The 16,157-nt window shown below is 46.6% G+C and overlaps 1 pseudogene; it reads left to right on the top strand.

Moving 5' to 3' along the window:
- Positions 1-569: 569 nt before the first annotated feature.
- LOC125533166 lies at positions 570-15,435 on the top strand (annotated as a pseudogene).
- The last annotated feature ends 722 nt before the right edge of the window (positions 15,436-16,157 follow it).

Raw genomic sequence — 16,157 nt, forward strand, 5'->3', positions numbered from 1 at the left:
AGCCGGCTCCTCCTCCTCGTCCTCCTCCTCCTCCTCGGGTTCCTACGCTTCGTGCGCGTCCTCGCCGTAGACGTAGCCGAGCTCGGCCTCCATGTCGCCGTTGAGATCCACTACCTCGTCCTGGGTGGCGAACCAGGGAGACGCGGCGGCCGCGGTCGATCCTGTCGCGATGATGTCGTCCATGTCGGCTCCTGTGTCGTCGGCGTCGCCGAGGTGCGAGAAGGGCAGCGGACCACGTCGGAGATGGGGCGTCGGTGTGGACGCGTAGGCGGCGGGCGGCGAGTAGTTGTATGGAGGGTACTGCACGCCGACGAAGGCGGGCGAGGGTGTGCGCGTCGCGGGGTGGCCTTGGGGGAAGGTCACGTTTGGGTTGAACCCCCCGTGCGCGTCGCCGTCGGCGTAGCCGGGCGACGACGATCCCCATGTAGAGCCGACGCCTTGCTGTCCCCAGGGCGCGTGGATTCATCATCCCCGCGTTGTCGCGGGCCTTCTTGGCAATGGCCCTGTTCCGCCGGTCGGTGGTGACTGCGTCACGTCGCTGAATTTCCACCCTCCAATCGGCGCTCGACATGCCCGGTGGCTTCAATGGCGGCGCCCTCGGCTTCCTCTACTTCGGCTGGGCCACGGTGCCAGTCGTGGTTGCCGCCGCGCGCGGCATGGCGTACTTCTTCGGCGGCATGGCGGTGACTGGAAGGCGAGTTGAAGGGGGTTTGGCGGGAGAAAGGGAGAGAATGGCGGGAGGAAGGCGAGCGAGCGGGAGAGATGCGAGGGAAAAGCGTCAAGAAACGGCGGGAAAAGGCCCTCGGGTCGCCGCCAGGGCGGGCCTACGCGCCTTTTTCGCTTGCGCCGGCTCTCCAAGCGCCCCCAGGGCGCCGGGTTCGGCCTGGGTCCGCCGGCACCAGTTTTTGCCCGAGCCGGCGAAAAACGGGCTTCAGAGGACGCGACTGGGCCGTTTTTTTACGCTGGCGCGACAAAAACGCCTGAAAAAAATCTGTTGGGAGCGCGGCTGGAGATGCCCTTACCAGTTACCATCCCCAAGAACCAAATGAGCCCGTAGAGTACATGCAATTCCCGGGAAAAAGCTAGCTGGCTGGCTGGCTGGAGATCGATCGAACGCGTTGGGCGCGTAGCTAGCTAGCATATCAACGTCGGCGGATCTGTTGCTGTTGACATGAATGTTTCAGGATCACAACAGCGACATATACAATTACTCGCCGTTGCACTCGTGCAATATACTGCGAGTGAGGACCGACAGGGCACATGCGTTCCCACGCACGGCGTTTACACTGCACCGTACGAAAGCGGCGGCGGCACAAGCGACCAGCATCTGCATGCGCTTTACCAACGTCTCACGCGTAATGCTACGAGTTGTACACAGGAGAGCAGGCGCCTCGTCGATCGCCTTCTCCGCTGGACCCGGTTGGTTCGTACCGGCCGGGCGGCGCTAGCTAGGCGACGCCGCGCCGCCGCGTGATGGGAACGAAGCCGTGCTCCGGTCGGTCGGTCTGAGAGCGACCGGGGACCAGCGTCCAGCGGCGCGCCCCGTCGGCTGGCCGGCTGGGTGCGAGCAGATCGTGTGCAGTTTTAGAAAACTGGCCGCGAAACCAAGGCAAGGATCTCTAACGCTGACCGTATGTAGTTAATATTGAAATCTCTGAAAAGACTTACGTTCTCATGATCAAACGTGGAGCAGTAGTCTCAGTGTTGAAGCTGGCGTGAGCAAACGATGTGGACGGCATATGCCAGTGGACGCGGGAAGGGTTAATCAACGACCCGCATGAATGAATGAATAATGATTCTAGTACATGGCCCATCAGCCGACGGCCGGCCGGAGAATTAATTCCACCCTTGGACTCCAAGCCTCTGCTTAATTTAATTTCCCTAGCTCCCTAGTTCTCGGTGTTGGGAACGACCCTAGGCTCATATGGACGCTCATGATTCCTTTACTTTTCTTGGTGGAAAACTCATGCGTCGCCAAAACTTCAACAAACCCGGTTCCTATCCTTCATTTATGTAAATTAATTAATTCCATGACTTCTTACCTTCATTTATTATCTCAAAAGCAATCGTCAATAAAACAATGATAATTGGCAGTTTTATGCCTCTACTTCAGCTACCCTCGGTTCCTATCCTTCTTTTTGACGAGGAACCCTATATTTCTATCATTCTAGCTATGAGATAACAAATGATGCAAGTGAATAAAAATAGTAGTGGTCATTGGTGACATCTTAAGTTGTACCTTATAAGTTGATGAAGTTATAATGGGCTATGGAGTTATATATTGACCATCCAGGAAGCAAATATCTTCACACATTCTGTTATAATAGTTGTCACCATGAAGACCCCTGCATTTATATTTGACATTAGCAAATGCAAATAACTACAAATATCTTTATAACTTCCATTATATTTTTGCATATGAAGATATCTGGTGTTTGACACTTTCATAACACATGAAGTACTATGACTACAAAACACTTTTGTAACAAGATTGATAGTTAACAAGACACCGATGCTCCTCGCACTACTGGAATTTGCTTGTACGCCGGGTGCAAGGCTCTTTGCCGAGAGCCAAATCTCGGGCACTCGGCAACCTTACATATGCCGAGAGCTGCACTCGGCAACACTGGGTTCACGGCAACTAGCCCATGTGGCCGTGAGAGGCTCCCGGCGAAGAGGCTACACCCGGCAAACACTACGTACGTCGAGAGCTACACACGGCAAAGAATAGCAACGTGGCATGCTCGTTCGCACCTGGCGGCGCCGTCAGTTTCTTTAGACTTTACCGAGAGCCGAATATAGACGCTCGGTAAAGACTTTTGATGACTTCTATTTTCCTTTTTATTTGGGTGTGATTTTTGGCTTCTATTTTTGTGTCTGGTATTTTTTTCTTGAGAACTATACCGAGAGACGATATCACTTTCTTTTTAAATGTGTGTCTCTTTGGCACTATCATTTTGTGTATCATATTTCAGAACTGGTAATCACTAAAGTTTCACCAACCACTACTCCACTCGGTGCGGGTCAACACCGTCGACCGTCGGGGCCACCAGATGGGTGCTCGGTCGGAAAGCCGTCGCACCAACATGCGTGTGGCCTAGGCATACGTACGAAAGGGTGTTGTGGTGTCTGAATACCCAGTGCACAACATTGACGTGGCAGATGCCTCACGTACATGAAACACAGGCGGGAACGTTGATGACTGGATGCGGTTGTCCCCAGATCTAGCCGGCGGTGGGTGATCTTGTGAGGGAATGGCCTCAACTGGTCTAACGCCTCGCAATGACCTGTAGCAACATGGAGAAGCAGGTATTCACCGTGCCCTACTCCCTCTCGGTGCCGGTCAATATCGTAGACCGTCCGGGGCCACCATGGCCGCTCGGCCGGAACACCCGATCTCGGTAAAGTGGGTGATTAGCCAAGCATGTAAAAAACAAAAAGGACAAAAATAACAAAATGTAGAATAACCAAAAAAAAATACCGGCTACACATGGAGAAGGAACCTTTAGCTAGGTTACGACATTTACCGAGAGCCGACAACCGGCTCTCGGTAAAGTATATAACACTTTCCTTTTTGATACGTACACCCAGAGATAGAAGGCGCATTTGTCACAACGAGCTCAAGTGTTAGACACGTACACCCAGAGATAGAAGGCGCATTTGTCATACAAAAATGTATCCGTTCGTCCCACCATATAAGAATATTTTTTATACTATACTAGTGTAAATAATGATGTTATATTATGGGACGGAGAGAGTAAATCTTTCAGCAAGGCGTGTAATGTTAATTAAGTAATTGTCCCGAACTTGAACTTGATTCAAGAAAGACGAGACATGCGTGATCCGTCGCCTAGCATGCCATGCAGTGAACGAGTGTCCGCATCACTGGTCTTTTTTTTGGTACAAGGAGTAGCAGAACATCAAAGGTTTGCCGCAGGGAATGAGCAGGTGGGGCTGCCCCGTCGCATCACCGCTTACAACAGCCGTCAGTATCGCAATACAACTCGCCACTCCTTCACACCATCAATTGTACCGGACGTCGGTGACCGCCACCCTGGCCATGCGGCGCCAATGGTCAGCTCCTCCCAAACACACATCATGCCGACGACCCGGTCTGCATCACCGGAGCGACCTTGCGGCTTTCACTAGTAGAAAATGGGTCAAATGTGAAGCACATTAGTGCCGGTTTGAATTTGAACCGGCACTAATTTGACAATTAGTGCCGGTTCCAATGGCTAGGCGGGCGGGCATCATTAGTACCGGTTCGCGGGCAACCTTTAGTATCGGTTCATGCCACGAACCGGTACTAATGAGGCCAGTGTGGCTGTGGTCAGGCTGGGGCCCCCACGAAGACCTTTAGTACCGGTTCATGGCATGAACTAGAGTTTCTTATTAAGCTGATTTTTAGTCCCACCTCGCCAAGAGAGAGGCAGTATGAACGGTTTATAAGCCGTGAGTGCAGAGACAATGACGAAGAGGCGCAATGCTCACCTGCACGTTGATTAGCTTCAAGCCTTTCGGAATAGCATAGATTGCACTGAGTTATGTGCAGTGCAGTCTACACTATTTCGAAAGGCTTGAAGCAAATTAACCAGCATTGCACATGTTTTTTATTTTTAATAACTTGTTTGAACTCCGGACTTCTTTTGTGTTCAGTATGCAGCATTCAAAGCGACGTCATCAATTTTCAACATGTTCTGACATCATTTGTTGTTTTTCGGTCATTTACCTAATTGTTTAGAGAGCTAAATGACCGTGAAGTTGAAAATCACTACAAAATGAATTCTGAAAATGTTGAAAATTGGCATGGTATCATCATTTCACCCGCATAGCATGTGCGAAAGAGTAGAGAGGGTCACAGCAAAAACTGAACGCACTTCGTGTACAAACTGGACAAACTCTTTCGGAGTATCAGGGTTTCGGACGAGAACTCATCTGTTACACGGGCACTTCAATGTTTTTTAAAATTATTTGAACTCCAGACTTCTTTTGTGTTCAGTATGCAGCATTCAAAGCGACGTCATCAATTTCCAACATGTTCTGACATCATTTGTTGTTTTTCAGTCATTTACCTAATTGTTTAGAGAGCTAAATGACCGTGAAATTGAAAATCACTACAAATTGAACTATGAAAATGTTGAAACTTGGCATGGTATCATCATTTCACCCGCATAGCATGTGCGAAAGAGTAGAGAGGGTCACGGCAAAAACTGGACGCACTTCGTGTACAAATTGGACAAACTCTTTCAGAGTATCAGGGTTTCGGACGAGAACTCATCTGTTACACGGGCACTTCAATGTTTTTTAAACTTATTTGAACTCTGGACTTCTTTTGTGTTCAGTATGCAGCATGCAAAGCGACGTCATCAATTTCCAACATGTTCTGACATCATTTGTTGTTTTTCGGTCATTTACCTAATTGTTTAGAGAGCTAAATGACCATGAAATTGAAAATCACTACAAAATGAAGTCTGAAAATGTTGAAACTTGGCATGGTATCATCATTTCACCCGCATAGCATGTGCGAAAGAGTAGAGAGGGTCATGGCGAAAACTGGACGCACTTCGTGTACAAACTGGACAAACTCTTTCGGCGCATCAGGGTGTCGGACGAGAACTCATCTGTTACACGGGCACTTCAATGTTTTTTAAACTTATTTGAACTCCGGACTTCTTTTGTGTTCAGTATGCAGCATTCAAAGCGACGTTATCAATTTCTAACATGTTCTGACATCATTTGTTGTTTTTCGGTCATTTACCTAATTGTTTAGAGAGCTAAATGACCGTGAAATTGAAAATCACTATAAAATGAACTCTGAAAATGTTGAAACTTGCAATGGTATTATCATTTCGGAGTATCAGAGTAGAGAGGGTCACAAGAAAACTACTCAGAAATAAATAGAAGAAAATAAATAAAGCAGAAAAGAATAAAACTATATAAAAAATTACTCAAAAATAAATAGAAGAAAATAAATAATGCAGAAAAGAAAAAAAAACTATATAAAAAATTACTCAAAAATAAATAGATGAAAATAAATAATGCAGAAAAACTATATAAAAAATTTGTTGGGGCCCTGCCCAGTGAGCCTGCCAGACCTACGGTGTGCAAATGCAGGCCCACAAGGGCCAACAGACTCACAGGGCAGCGCGCCCTAGTTAGGGCATCTCCAGCCGCGCCCCCAGGAAGGCCTCCCCAGGCGTTTTTTTTGCGCCGGCGCCGAAAAATCGGCCCAGTCGCGCCCCCAGGAGCCCGATTTTCGCCGGCTTAAGCCGAAAATAGCGCCGGCGGACCCAGGCCAAACCCGGCGCGCTGGGGGCGCCTGGGGGCGCCGGGGCGAACTGTTTTGGCGCGAAAAAGCCGCGGGCCCGCCGCGTCAGCAACTCTACCCTCTTTTCGGCCCTTCGTCGTCCTCATCGCCTCGTTTCCCGCGGTGAATCAATGCCAAAGCTGCCGCGCTGCCGCGCCGGTCAGCCTGCGCCATTGATGCCTCACGGGCGGCGCAGTGTAGACCGGATGACGCGCGTACCTCGCCCTCCCTCGCCCGCGGTAGTTTTTCCTTTTTTTTGTAAAGTATGTTTAAATTTGAACGAACTCACCGATGTTTGCGTTAAATTTGAGTCGTGTTTGCGCCGTATTTGACTTTTTTAAAATCCCGTGGGGGGCCGCGACTGGGGGGCATCACGCCCCCAGTGCGCGGTTTAGCGCCGATGCGCCTCCAGGGGGCGATTTTTTGCCCCTCCTGGGGGCCAACGGCTGGAGATGCCCTTAGGCCCAGAAGACAGATATATAGAGAAGCTCGAAGGAGCAGCCGCGACTGATTTTTTAAATCAGTGCGGCTGCCCTTCGCTCGGCGAGGTGGGACTAAACATAGTGCACCGCCGGTGGCAGCGCACAACCATTAGTACCGGTTGGTGGCTCCAACCGGTACTAATGATTGGGCCTTTAGTACCGGTTCGTGGCACGAACCGGTACTACAGGGGCCGTTTCTCGCCCTTGGCCTGGCGAAAATTAGCATTTAGTACCGGCTGTTGCTCCAACCGGTACTAAAGACCCCTCCTATATATATGGCACTTACGAAAAAATCAGTTTCATCGACCACCACTTCTTCTCGATCCAACTTCTTCGCCGCGCCCGTCGCCCATCGCGCGCCGCCCTCGCCGCCCCCGCCGTCCATCGTCGCCGTCATCGCCGTCGCCCCCGCCACCCGTTGTCGCCGTCACCGCCGTCGCCTCCGCCGCCCGTCGATGCCGCCTCGCCCGCCGCCCGTCCCCGTCGCATCGCCCGCCGCCGCCCGTACGCCGCCGCCCCCCGCTCGTACACACACACATACACACACACAGAGACACACACACACACACGTTGTTTTACTTATTTTCTATTTTCTGTTGTTTAGATTAATGTTAGATAAATTACGTAGATAATAATGTTAGAATGTTAATGTTAGATGAATTATATGGAAAAGATGTTAAATATTAATGTCAATTTTACATGAATTAGAACAAGTTGAATTAGTATAGCTAGATATTAATTAGGTATATATATGAGATTTGAACTAGTTGAATTAATATAACTAGTTTATTTTTAGTATGAAAATTAATAGAACAAGTTTATTTTTAGTAAGAAAATTTAGGTATATGAGATTTAATGATCTAATCAAAATATTACTATATAGAACTACCTACTTTATTTTAGTAAGAAATTAATAGAACTACTTTATTTTTAGTAAATGCTTAGTTGAATTAATAGAACTAGTTTATTTAGTTGAATTAATAGAACTAGTAAGTGTTTAATATTTCACCTATATATGAACATATGTTAGATATTAATGTCAAATGTTAGATGAATTAGATATAAATTATATGTTAAATATATATTTAATTTAGTTATATGAGATTTCATTATCTAATTAACATTTTATTATATACAAATAGCTACCTTATTTTTAGTAAGAAAATTAATAGAACTAGTTTAGTTGAATTAGTTGAATTAGTTCAATTAATTAGGTATATTTTTCGTAAGTGCTTAGTTGAATTAGTTCAATTAATTAGTTGAACTAGTTGAATTAACAGAATTAGTTGAATTAATAGAACTAATAAGTGTTTAATGTTTCACCTATGAACATAGGAATGTCGTCTGACGACGAACACGATTTGATTATGTGCGAATACTGCGAAGACCAGCGCTGCCTGTGCGGCAGAAATTTTCTAGTTGATGATAGACGCTTCAACATCAAGCTGGATGAGAACTTCCAAGTGGATACAGTAAGTCACAACGATAAGTTTTTTTCGTAATTAAGCATGACTTATGCTTCATTTGCTTCAATTTTTAATTTTAATTTTTCACTATTCTACTAGCGTATCCCCTGCCATGCAAGAATTTTTGTCTTGGATAAGATAGGTTTCAGTCCTGATGAAACTATGGAGGTAAAAAGAGTTTACTTGAAGACCGAGCATGGTTATACCTTCAATGTCAAATTATACAATGCAGACACATACACCTATTTTGAAATGCAAAACTTGGCAAGCACTATGCAAGGCTTATGCATTTGAGCCTGATATGGTTATCACCTTTGATATTCGTCCAGAAGATGATATTGAAGGTAATAGAAACATCTGGGTCGATGTACAGACGCCTTCAGTTCTACCATTATGTGAGTTTCTCAACCATATTTATGTCTTTGATATGAGATTATTTGAACCAGTTGAATAATTAATAGATCTCAATTTATATTGACAGCTTATTTCCAATCAAGCAAACATGTCCTGCGCTTGGTAGACAGGACCGTCCACTGTCCCGGGGCTGAACTAAACTGCGAGGAGGCAAGTCATTATGTTTCATGGTTTGAGGATCTTGATGCTGTCAAGACAAATTTCTTTCCTGCACTTAGAAATGTTAGTACTCAAAACGTGCGACCAATAGTGTTCGTACTGAACTACGATCACATATATTTAGGAAAGATGGTAAGATTTCTACTATTTCTCCTCATTGCATCTTTTGCATACATTATTTTTTTAAGCTAAACTTTATTGCTAAGTATGTTACTATACAATGTTCTTCAACAGGGACTCCCGATGAATGTTGTGCCTGATTGAATCGAGACTAAAGATACAATGAATATTGTTAGCTTACGGCCAAGATATCCTACAATGCACTTTAGTGCATTCAGGATTTCTAATAGCGAGGAATGCTTAATAGTAAAAGACTGGAACAAAATTGTGAACGATCACAGAGAAGTACTAGGGGGCAGCAATCAGAAGCGCAACCCATGATTAGGAGACAGGTTCATCTACATGCTCCAATATGATGAATCAGCAAAGCTATACATGTTTTATGTTATTTTACCTGAGAGAGAGCAGCAGGAGTGATTAATTAGCTAGTTCATGCTCTTAGTACTTGTCCTCTCATGTCCGTGTTCTTCGTCCTGAACTTAATCTCAAAGAGTGATTTGCTTTTGTGGTGTTATGAACACTAATAATATCATTACTCCCTCCTTTCCGGTATATAAGGCTCAATTCAAAAATCTCACCAACCAAGGTAGATGATAAGTGGTGGAATATTTTTTGTTGTTTGCAAAAGCACCCAATTAATGCTCTTGTTTTCCTCAAAAAATTATATTTACGAATGCATTAATTGCAATGCATGCATGCATAAAGTGCATGCATAAAGTGCATGCACTGGTCAGTTTTCTCTTAATACTTGCATGCAATGATTTAATGCACCTTGAAGTCTGAACATGTGATGGGGAACAACCAAATTGAGCCTTATAAAATGGAAAAACTGAAATTTTGAGATAAGCCTTATAAACCGGAAAGGAGGGAGTACCATGTTGAACTCGATGATATCTTTGCTATGAAAACCGTTGGTGATGATATATATGATGCAAGAGTTTTTATATTAATATGATGATGATGATGAGTTATTATATCATTTATGAAAGAAACTACATATTAGTTTCAACTGGATGGATTCTAGCTAAGTGATCAAGTATATGCCATATCCATATTACCTTGATCACTTAAGTAGGCGATCAAGTATATATAATATGGATATGACATATACTTGATGACTTAGCTAGGATCCACGCATCCAGTCAAACTAATCTGCGGTACATTCACCTAATGATTTAACAACTCATTATAATGTAAAATAATCACTAAATTAAATTGAAAACACAAAATTAAAGTAAAAATAAAAAATAAAACCAAAACACACCCAAACATTTAGTACCGGTTGGTGTTACCAACCGGTACTAATGTCCTACGCGCCCACGGAGCTGGCTCGTGCCACGTGGTTGCCCTTTAGCACCGGTTCGTGCTGAACCGGTACTAAAGGGGGGGGGGGGCTTTAGTGCCCACAATTTAGTGCCGGTTACGGAACCGGCACTAAAGGGCCTTACGAACCAGTGCTATTGCCCGGTTCTGCACTAGTGTTCGGTGGCGCCACAACGAAGCCCTCTTCGCCCATTTGAAGCACGGAATGCGTCCTCCCCTTGCAGCAGGCCACAACTGATCTCGAAGCAATGATCCACCATTGCATAGCATCCCCAGCCCCGTCCGGTTTGCAGCATCCTGCTAACCACTCCTTTGCAACAATATTTCCTCGACGAAACGCTATACACGATCTTTTGCATGCAGGTGGTTTGGAGGGCTTCCTCGCGAGACCTTGCGCGTGGGTGAGAGAAGGTGAATTGAAGAGAGGAGAATGGAGAGAAAAAACACATTGAGGAGGAATGGAGCTCACGGGGAAGATGATGCAGATTGTCGGAGACGGTTCTGATAAATCCCTAGGTAGGGGTATCCCAAAGAGGTGAGTAGGATGGTGGTAACAAAAGGTGAGTCTTTACCTAGGTTCGCAAGAAAATATCTGGTATTCCCATCCTTGGGTACTCTCGGTGCTCCAAGTTCAAAAGCAAATCTTAAATGTTTTCAAAAATTTCTAAAAAAAATGTGAAAGTTCACAAGGAATGTGACTACAACCCCTAGAAATTTCAGGTCCAAATTCAAAATGTACATTGAGAAGCAAAAAAGTGAAATCCGGATGTGAATAATGTCAATGTTGATTTTGTCTTTTTTACACTATTAATGCCAGATTTCACGATTTTTTTCTTAATGTGCATTTTGAGTTTGGACTTGAAATTTTTAGGTGTTGTAGTTACATTCATTGTGAACATTCATAATTTTTTTTGGAATTTTTTGAAACATTTATGGATGGATTTTTGAACCTGGAGCACCCGAAGTACCCCAAGGGATGGGAGTACCTGATACTTTCCCCTAGGTCCGCCCCTCTTGGCGAAGGTACATCCCTACTCCTGCTCTTTGTTTATTACTATAGGGGTGTGCAAAATATAAGGTATAGAATCGAGGGATTTTATTATCTAATGGTGTGTTCTATTGACTAGGCCAGCCCCGCCATATATAAGATGTCAGGGCCCTAGGATTACAAGAGACCTAATCGGCTACATTGATGAAGAGGGGTGCTTCACGGATCTGACTTCCTTGTCTTGAAAGGCAAAGCTTCCAGAGTCCTCCTTCTTCAAGGCCCATGGGATCGGCTTGACTGCCCAGGGCGGAACTAACCAAGGGCCTCAGGCCGGCCTACTTGGGCCGGTCGCTGACAAGGTGTGAGGCATAGAAGATAAGGTTTGGGAAAGGGAGGTGTATTCTTTTTTTCTAAAGGAGAGTCTTGTAACTTTATTCAAATGCGAGAACCATTATGGTACAGTGATTAGGGCAATATATGACAATATCTAAAACACTAGGTACTATACTAAATAGATGTTGAGACTAAGAGTTAGGCCAACTCCACCGCGCGACCCCATCCTGTCCGTGCGCATCCGTTTGGGGTAAAACGGACGAATAGCGCATCCCAGCGCGCGGCCTCAAACGGACAAATGTCTGGATTCCGTCCGTTTTCGACCCATCTCCGACACAAACTTGCGCTCGGTTTGGGGTGGAATGGACGCGCACGGACGGCCTGGACGCACGCCCTTGTCCCCCCCAGGGCCCGCTTGTCGGGGACACTAGCAGTCCCTGCGCTCCCAACGCTTTCCCCCTCTCTCTCCCGCCCCGCCCCGCCGCCGACGCCGCCGCTATTCTCCGGCCGCCTCCTCACCGCGCAGCCCCTGGCCGTCCCTACCAAACCACGTCTCGACATGGCCGCCACCACGCCCGCGCTTTGGCCGTAGTTTTGGCCGTCGATCGGAGGTTTGGTCGTCACCGTCTTCGCCGGTCGCAGAGGGGAGACGACCGCCGGCGACGTACCACGGCGGCCTCGGCAGCTTCCGACGAGAGCTCCAGAGCAGCCAGTAGCCGTCCGGCAACCACCCCTGCTGCGTCGAGGTGATCATCGCGGCCTCTTCGCCACCACGACCGCAAGGTGTTTGGCATTTTACCCACAAAGGTATGGATAGTGGAGATGAGTTTTTCTTCCATCACTTCCTTTGTTCATCGGATGATTCATTTTCGGATGATGAAGATCTTGTGGTGGCTGCACTGGTCGTTCACAACCACATTCAACGACAGCTTTCTCGGTACAGGGGGTCAGTCCCTGGTCGTGCTCCCAACCTGAACCGCAACAGGGAGAGAGGCCACGCCCTGCTCTATGCCGATTACTTTGCCAACACCCTGCTCTTCAAGCTGGATAAATTCCGTCGCCGTTTTCGAATGGCAAGGCATGTGTTCAATCGTATCCGAGAGGGAGTGGTTGCTCATGACCCATACTTCGAGTGCAAGACGGATGCCCTTGGCAAGCTTGGATTCTCCTCTTACCAGAAATGCACCGCGGCCATCCGCATGCTTGCATATGGAATTCCAGACGATCTGATGGATGAGTATGTGCGTATGAGTGAGACAACATGTTTGATGTCAATGTACAAGTTTTGTCAGGCTGTGATCGAGGTGTTTGGCCCAGAGTACTTGAGGAAGCCAACTGCCGCTGATATAGAGAGATTGTTGGCGACCAATGCAGCTAGAGGCTTTCCAGGCATGCTTGGCAGCATAGATTGTATGCACTGGGTGAAGGAAATATGCCCTAGAGGCAATAATAAATTTATTATTTATTTCCTTATATCATGATAAACATTTATTATTCATGCTAGAATTGTATTAACCGGAAACATAATACATGTATGAATACATAAACAAACAGAGTGTCACTAGTATGCCTCTACTTGACTAGCTCGTTGATCAAAGATGGTTATGTTTCCTAACCACAGACATGAGTTGTCATTTCATTAACGGGATCACATCATTAGGATAATGATGTGATTGACTTGACCCATTCCGTTAGCTTAGCACTTGATCGTTTAGTTTGTTGCTATTGCTTTCTTCATGACTTATACATGTTCCTATGACTATGAGATTATGCAACTCCCGTTTACCAGAGGAGCACTTTGTGTGCTACCAAACATCACAACGTAACTGGGTGATTATAAAGGTGATCTACAGGTGTCTCCGAAGGTACTTGTTGGGTTGGCGTATTTCGACATTAGGATTTGTCACTCCGATTGTCGGAGAGGTATCTGTGGGCCCACTCGGTAATGCACATCACTTAAGCCTTGCAAGCATTGCAACTAATGAGTTAGTTGTAGGATGATGTATTACGGAACGAGTAAAGAGACTTGCTGGTAACGAGATTGAACTAGGTATTGAGATACCGACGATCGAATCTCGGGCAAGTAACATACCGATGACAAAGGGAACAACGTATGTTGTTATGCGGTTTGACCGATAAAGATCTTCGTAGAATATGTGGGAGCCAATATGAGCATCCAGTTTTCGCTATTGGTTATTGATCGGAGACGTGTCTTGGTCATGTCTACATAGTTCTCGAACCCGTAGGGTCCGCACACTTAACGTTTTGATGACAGTTATATTATGAGTTTATATGTTTTGATGTACTGAAGGTTGTTCGGAGTCCCGTGGGTGATCACGGACATGACGAGGAGTCTCGAAATGATCGAGACATGAAGATTGATATATTGGAAGCCTATGTTTGGATATCCGAAGTGTTCCAGGTGAAATCGGGATTTTACCGAAGTACCGAGGGGTTACCGGAACCCCCCGAGGGGATAATGGGCCATAGTGGGCCTTAGTGGAGAAGTGGAGAGGCGGCCAGGGCAAGGGCCGCGCGCCCCTCCCCCTAGTCCGAATAGGACAAGGAGAGGGGGGGCGCCCCCCCCTTTCCTTCTTCTCCTCCACCTCTTTCCCCCTCTTCTCCTAATCCAACAAGGAAAAGGGAGGGAGTCCTACTCCCGGTAGGAGTAGGACTCCTCCTGGCGCGCCCCCTCCTGGCCGGCCGCACCTCCCCCCTTGCTCCTTTATATACGGGGGCTAGGGGCACCCTGGAGACACAACAATTGATCGTTTGATCTTTTAGCCGTGTGCGGTGCCCCCCTCCACCATAGTCCACCTCGATAAATACTGTAGCGGTGCTTAGGCGAAGCCCTTCGTCGGTAGAACATCATCATCGTCACCACGCCGTCGTGCTGACGAAACTCTCCCTCAACACTCGGCTGGATCGGAGTTCGAGTGACGTCATTGGGCTGAATGTGTGCTGAACTCGGAGGTGCCGTACGTTCGGTACTTGATCGGTCGGATCGTGAAGACATACGACTACATCAACTGCGTTGTGCTAACGCTTCCGCTTTTGGTCTACGAGGGTATGTGGACAACACTCTCCCCTCTCGTTGCTATGCATCACCATGATCTTGCGTGTGCGTAGGATTTTTTTTGAAATTACTACGTTCCGCAACACTGGGAGTGGAAGAACTGTCCATTTGCTTGGCAGGGCCAGTACAAGGGGCATGTCAACGGGTGCACTGTCATATTAGAAGCGGTGGCATCGCAGGATCTTTGGATATGACATTCTTTCTTCGGCATGGCAGGTTCTCACAATGATATCAACGTGCTGCAGCGTTCTCCAGTCTTCGCGAGGCTTGTAGAAGGCCACTCCCCACCTGTCAACTTTGAGATCAACGGCCACCAGTACAGCAAGGGATACTATCTAGCAGATGGTATATATCCCAAGTGGTCAACTTTTGTGAAAACAATCTCGAAATCCCAAGGTGAGAAGAGAAATAGATTTTCCCAAATGCAAAAGAGTGTTAGAAAGGATGTGGAACGTGGTTTTGGTGTGCTTCAGTCCCGGTGGGGTATCGTTCAAAACCCTGCAGTGTCATGGGATGAAAGGAAGCTTTGGGGGGTGATGACTGCTTGTGTGATCATGCACAACATGATCGTCGAGGACGACCGTGATGAGAGTATCTTCGACCAAGGATTTGATTATCAAGGTGAAAATATTGAGCCCCTGCACCAAGACCCGGCCACATTTGAACAATTTGCCCAATTCCACCGTGAGATGCGTGATTGGCTCACTAATTTGAATCTTCAAAATGACTTGGTTGAGCACGTGTGGGATCACATTGGCAACCAATAGATGTATTGGTCTATTTTATGTTCAGGCAAGACAATTTTGATTTGGTTATAAAACTATTACAATTTTCAGACAAATATTTGAGTTGTAAAACTAGTTTTGATGAAAATATGGGCATTTTTGACCCTGACGGACAGGATGAGGCAAAGGGATGGGGCCGCGCGCTGGGCGCACGGCCACCGCGTCCCAGGACACGCCCGGACACGACCCCATCAACCTACCCAAACGGACAGAATCCGGACAAAACGGACGTCTGTTTGGGGTCGCGCGGTGGAGTTGGCCTTATCAGAAGGAAATCTGTTCGACACACGTGTGGATGTTATGCCTACATGTCTGCTGTACGGGTTAGGGCAACATGCACGCAAGGTGCACCTCACCACGGCCTTACTTTAATCCTGAAATGTTAAAAATCTTAAATCATACGCGCGCGCGCTTTAGAGGGTGTTTGTTTCCTGGGACTTATTGGTCTAGGGACTTAAATAAGTCCCTATAAGTCTCATCTAAATCAAACAGAAAGGACTTATAGGGACTTAAAGTGGGCATTTGGGACTTATGAAATAAGACTGTCAAGGAGGGATTTATAGTTGTAATATGGTCTTATAGAGACTTATAAGTCACAGGAACCAAACATATAGGGACTTTTTAGGGACTTAGGACTTATATAAGTTAGGACTAAAAAAAATCCTAAAACTTATGAACCAAACAGGGCCTTAATCAGGTGTCCG

This window comes from Triticum urartu, chromosome 1 (genome assembly GCF_003073215.2).
Source record: "Triticum urartu cultivar G1812 chromosome 1, Tu2.1, whole genome shotgun sequence".
NCBI classification, from domain to species: Eukaryota; Viridiplantae; Streptophyta; class Magnoliopsida; order Poales; family Poaceae; genus Triticum; species Triticum urartu.